Here is a 5791-nt window from a genome sequence, read left to right on the forward strand (position 1 = left end):
CAGTATTCCCTCCCGAAAGACTGTCCAGGGCTAGAACTACCCCAATCCAGGCCAGAAGGCCAGGTACTCAACCCTCTGGGTCAGACCAATAGCAGCACCCATCCTCACCAGGAGCACCCTTCCAGACGGCTCAGACTCGACCATGCTTCGGCCCCCAGTTTACTGTCGGGCGGCGCGACGTGGCCCCTACTGAAACCACCCTTCCGGATGCTAATTACGCCATCAGAGAATGCTCACCAAACCCTCTCTATTAGGGATGGAACAGCGCCTCATTTGGCAACTGATAATAACAGATACTACACTTGATCTTAGCCAAAAGGCCGAAAAAGGAGTTTTTAACATCTCCTACCGCTCCATTCCCATTACGATCATTAGTGTTGTTTTTATACACAGCCTTCACTTCTTTCTGCTATTTCCGGGTTTGTATGTTTGTTTCTATGGTAGTCAATCATGTGACCTGAGTGGGTATATAATGACCTCACCCAATATGGCCGCCGGAAAGCCTGAAGAAGGCAACCCGGAAGTGACGCCGATCCACGTCAGCGCAGTCTGCCTGTGTTTGTGCTCCACGCCATCTGGAAGCATCATACTCCAGCAGTGTGCCTGGACCAGGGACCGTGTACATTAGCTACTCTTATTAAAATACAACGTAAAACAAAACAAGATAAAGTTGGCGCACAAATGAATGGTCTCTTTAAGAGCGTTTGACTATCTCGTGGGATGTTTGTTTATTTAAATAAATGTCCTGTAGATGGTCTCAATGTGCGGCTGTTAACCCATTATGGACTTGGCAAAAAATGGATGCAGCAGAAAAAACGATCAAAAACAGCGCATCAAAGGGACTAGTAGATTGATGTGAAAAAGACTTTAAAATGTCATTTATTAAATGTAAAAAATAAACACAGACATCTGATCCCTGCAGGATCTCAAACACATAAAAAACACCAATCATAAAACGGACAGATGTTTGATAATGAAAAGCTCCTCAGATCTCTCAATTATAACTTTGGAAAGGTCAAAACCAAAGACCAATGTGCACAGCTTTCGAATGCCTAATGAATGCAATCAATCATCTGAAAGAACCCAAAAAGTCAGTGTAAACGAATGGAACAACGTTCCTAGGGACACTCACTTCATAGGTGTTCAATGGGCTGCAGAGCTGATGAGTCCAGTCTGATGACCGAGGGGGAGGTGTTTATTTCAGCTCCATCTGAAGCGTTCGGCTTGGAGGCAGAGGTGTAATGCTGCACGCTAGGTGGTAAGGATCAAGCTTAGTCACCAGATGATATCAGCTGTACACATAGGCAGCTTGGAGAACGCTGCACTGCCTGCAGTGCCGCTTGTCCGAGCGGCTGTGGATCACATGAGAGGCTTGTCACGTGGAAGGCTGTGAAGGGGAAGGTTGCTATGCCGACTCTCCTGCTTACATGTTTCGCGCTCCTGCGCTTTGTCAAAGCTGGAGCGGCATACAGCAACCAGAAAGATAAAGGCATCGGGTAGTGTGTAGGGGCGGGGACTGTCGAAGTCTCTCAGGTTAACCCCTAATGTGTCACTAAGCCTCCTGCAGTTAAAACCTTATTAGACAGGGGTCTGTGTCAGTGAAAGAACTGTTAGAAAACATCTAATAGGAAATGTGGATTGAAACATATGGTTGACACAGTGGTGTAGTGGTTAGCACTCTCACCTAGCAGCAAGCAGGACGCTGGTTCGATTCCCAACCACGCCACCACCCGCCTGGAGCTTGTATGTTCTCCCTGTGCCTGTGTGGGTTTCCATGGGGATATTAAAGGATATACAGGAGGGAGAAGAATGCTATGGATAAAAGGACACTGTAAGTTAAAAAAACTCAAGGGGGGGAAAAATTGCGGAGACCAAGGGCAAGAAAACAAATTATTTAAAAGATATATTTTATATTATTATTATTAAGTCCTTTCCTATAGGATAGTTAGAATAAATATATTAGCTACTCTTCGTTCATAAAAAAAAAAAAAAAAAAAAAAAAAAAATGATACAATAAAGAAATGAAAAAAAAAAAAAAAAAAAAAAAATAATAAATAAAAAAAAAAAAATAAAAAAAAATAAAATAAAATGAAAGAAAATGAAAATATATTTTCTATAAAAAATGTAGGGTGGCGGTCATGAACGATGAGTAGCGATTATATCTGAGTAACCTATATCAAGAGGTTATGCTGAGGATGTCAATGTCTTCATTGAGGCCATCAGGCGAGAGAGACCCCATAAGATATATCCAGAAGGTCTCCCTGCGACAAAGGTGGGAGAATCTTTCGTTGGCCGTTAGGGTACCCTTGGGGATAGCCTCAATTGCAAGGACCTCCATTTCTTTAAAGTTTTTATCATGACAATGGCGAAAATGGCGTGGCACGCTGTGTTGAATGCAGCCCTCTTTAATCAGGCGGCGATGTTCGCCCACCCTGACTCGTAGGGCCCGCATAGTGCGGCCTACATAAAGGAGGCCACAGGGACAACGTAAAACATATATTACGTATTCAGTAGAACACGTGATGAATTGTTTAATCTCAAAGGTTTTTCCTTTGGGTGTAGTGATGGTGGATTGGCCGTTGGGGATGGACTGACAAGTATAACAACCTCTTTTACGACATTTAAAAATCCCACATCTATTATCAAAGTACATCCTAATATCAGGGAATATATTATTATCCTTTCTATTGGATTTTATAAGTTTATTGGGAGCAATAATATTTTTGATTGTACGAGAGCGTCTAAAAGTGATTTGGGGTCTGACCGGAAGGAGTGGTGCTAAAATCGGATCCAGCTTTAGGATATCGTAATGTTTAAGAATTATTTTAGACATATGTTTATATTGTGTGTTAAAGGTAGAAATAAACCTAATTGTAGTATAGTCATTAGTGGAATTTTTGGGACGTTTTTTCGTAGGTGAATGCTTGGTTGCGTGTTCCATAAAGGCCTGTGTAACTAAATCATCTGGGTATTCTTTTTCTAAGAATTTTTTTGCCATCTGCTGGCCTTGTTGTGTATAGTCCTCAGTTGAGGTACAGTTTCTGCGTAACCTTTGGAACTGACCGCTAGGAATATTTTTCTTCCAAGCAGGGTGATGGCAACTCTTATAATGAAGGTAAGAGTTGCCTGCTGTGGGTTTAATATGGTTGCTAGTGGTGACACTATGCTCATTATGAGAAAGTACAAGGTCCAAAAAGACCAGATGGTTTTGGTCAATGACCGATGTGAAAGATAGACCCATAGAATTGTTGTTACAATAAGTGACGAAGGAGGAAAAAGTCTCAACTCCGCCACTCCATATGAGCAAAATGTCATCTATATAACGACCATAAAATACGATAAACTCAGCAAAAGGATTGTTTCTCCAGATTTTTTGTTCCTCCCAAAAGCCCATGGTGAGGTTCGCATATACCGGGGCAAAACTGGCTCCCATGGCTGTACCTTGGCGCTGGAGGAAAAATTGGTCTAAAAAGGTGAAGTAGTTATGTTTCAAGCAGAACTCTATGCTCAATAATAAAAATTCAGACTGTTTGGAGTTCATGCTTTCATCAATGCTCAAAAAGTGTTGTATTGCATTCAGTCCCACTTCGTGGGGTATAGAAGTATAAAGCGAGTTGACGTCTAAAGAGGCCCACATATATTCGTCAGACCATCTGTAGTTTTCCATAACCTCAATCACCTGACTGGAGTCCTTAATATAGGAAGGAAGTTGCACCACCAATGGCTGTAAGATGTGATCTATATAGGCCGAAAGGCCGCTAGTGAAACTATTAGTACTGGCCACTATTGGTCTACCCGGAGGGTTAGTAAGGGACTTGTGAACCTTGGGGAGATGATAAAAGTAAGGGGTGCTGCAGACTTTGGGGAGGAGGAATCGTTTTTCTTGGGGATTTAACACCCCATCTTTTTGAGCTTTGTCTACCAACGTAATTAAATCACGCTGGTAAATTGGAAGGGGGTCGGTTTGAAGTTTTTGATATGTAGTCGTATCAGATAACAGGCGATTGGCTTCGCCAAGGTAGTTGCCCATGTCCTGTACGACTAGACTCCCTCCTTTATCGGCTTGTTTGACCACAATGTTCTTGTTGGTGGTAAGGTTATGAAGAGCCTGTTGTTCAAATTTATTTAGATTAGCTTGTTTTTTGTTATTGGTTGTATTGCATAACTCAATAAATTCTTTATAAACCACTTGGTAAAAAGTCTCAATAAAGGGGCCCTTAGAATGGGTTGGGTTAAAGGTGGACGCCGGTTTCAGATGAGTATGAATTATCGCTGGTTCTGTAAAGGGATATTGTGTTTGGCTTGAGATATGACACTCGCTCCACAAGTCTTCAAGAATTCTCAAAATGTCATCCTGGGGGGGGGGGGTGACATTCATATCAATATTATCGATTTCAGGTGTTGAATCTCCTTTTTTGTTGTTATTAATAATTGTTTTTGCAAAATGTCTTTTCAGGGTAAGAGATCGAATAAATTTATTTAAATCTTTGAAGAGGCCAAATTTATTTGGTCCAGTGGATGGCGAAAAGCTTAGACCTTTCTTCAATAATGCTAATTCATATGGATTGAGGGTGTGTGATGAAAGGTTGAAGATTTTTATGGTACTCTCTTCCACTATGTCTCCACCCTTTCTTTTTTGTTTTGCCTTAAGCTTACGTCCTCCTCTGCAACCTCTTCTAGTTTTCTCTTTTCTTTTGTAAACATGACTCCCTTTGGAGACAGGGCTAAAAAACCTTCCTCAAAATTGGGAGGTGTCACTGAAGTACTGTCTTTTACCTTACTTTCATTGGGTGCACATGTCTTGTTACTAGATCTAGGGCGAGCTCCTTCCTTAATGTACTTGTCCAAATCTTTCACCAGAGGGCTATACTTATTGGATGTGACTACCGAAAAAATGGGTAGTCTATTTTCAGTAACATCCGGTTGATCGGATAGGCCAGAGGGGGATGGGGCAACAGTAGGCGAAGTGCTAACCAATAGGGGGTTGGCTGTTATATTGGGGTTGCAGTCTGCGCCATCCTTCTTATGGGTGATTGTGTAATCGCTTAGGCCTCGGGGGGGGTCAGGAGCACCACGTGTCACCTTGTGGTGCTCAAATTTAGAATGATAGGGCCTACTGGTCCTATTGGTTCCCGTGTTATTAGAGGAATTTTTAATTTTGTGAGGCTTACTTGTCTTATGGTTTTTAAATTTGGTCCTAGTATTATTGTGTAGGACCATGGTGTTATGAGGTGTATATACATGGTCCATTCCTGTCTGTGGTTGAATGCGGTTCATAGTGGGAGTGGGGTTTCTCTTCTTCCACTCAAAGATGTGGCCTGATCTATAATCGCCAATGTCTCTCTCTAATTTACTGGTTTTTGTGTGAATCATTGCATCCTCATCTTTCCTGATGTTTTTGTCCTGGACTTCCATCCATTTCAAAAAGAGACAAGATGTACTAAACTCCTGAATAGCCTGAGTTTTGGCTTTAACTGATTCCTCTGCCTTTCTAAGTTTACGTTCTCGTTGTTGCACTAATATTCTAATCCATTTGGTGGTGCAAAATTCCGAAATCATTTGCCATTCCTTAGAGAGGTCTTCGTCTAAAAAACTACATTGTTTTTTTATCCGGAGACCCCTAGGGGTAATACCTAGTTCCAGGTATTTCTGTAAAAACGCTAAATCCCACCATTGTGCGTTTTCGTATTGTTTGGCATCTTGGAGTTTTAGAAAGGCCTTACGCATTTGTATTTCAAATGCTTCAGTATGTGGAAGGTCCTTATTCGGGGAACTGGACTTAGATGTCACG

At 41.7% G+C, this 5791-nt stretch overlaps 1 pseudogene; it reads right to left on the bottom strand.

The window, feature by feature from the left end:
* Window positions 1-224: 224 nt before the first annotated feature.
* Window positions 225-332, bottom strand: LOC143999791 (U2 spliceosomal RNA; annotated as a pseudogene).
* Window positions 333-5791: the final 5459 nt, after the last annotated feature.

Source organism: Lithobates pipiens, unplaced genomic scaffold (assembly GCF_037356315.1).
Source record: "Lithobates pipiens isolate NorthernLeopardFrog02 unplaced genomic scaffold, aLitPip1_a1.2 Scaffold_19, whole genome shotgun sequence".
NCBI lineage: Eukaryota > Metazoa > Chordata > Amphibia > Anura > Ranidae > Lithobates > Lithobates pipiens.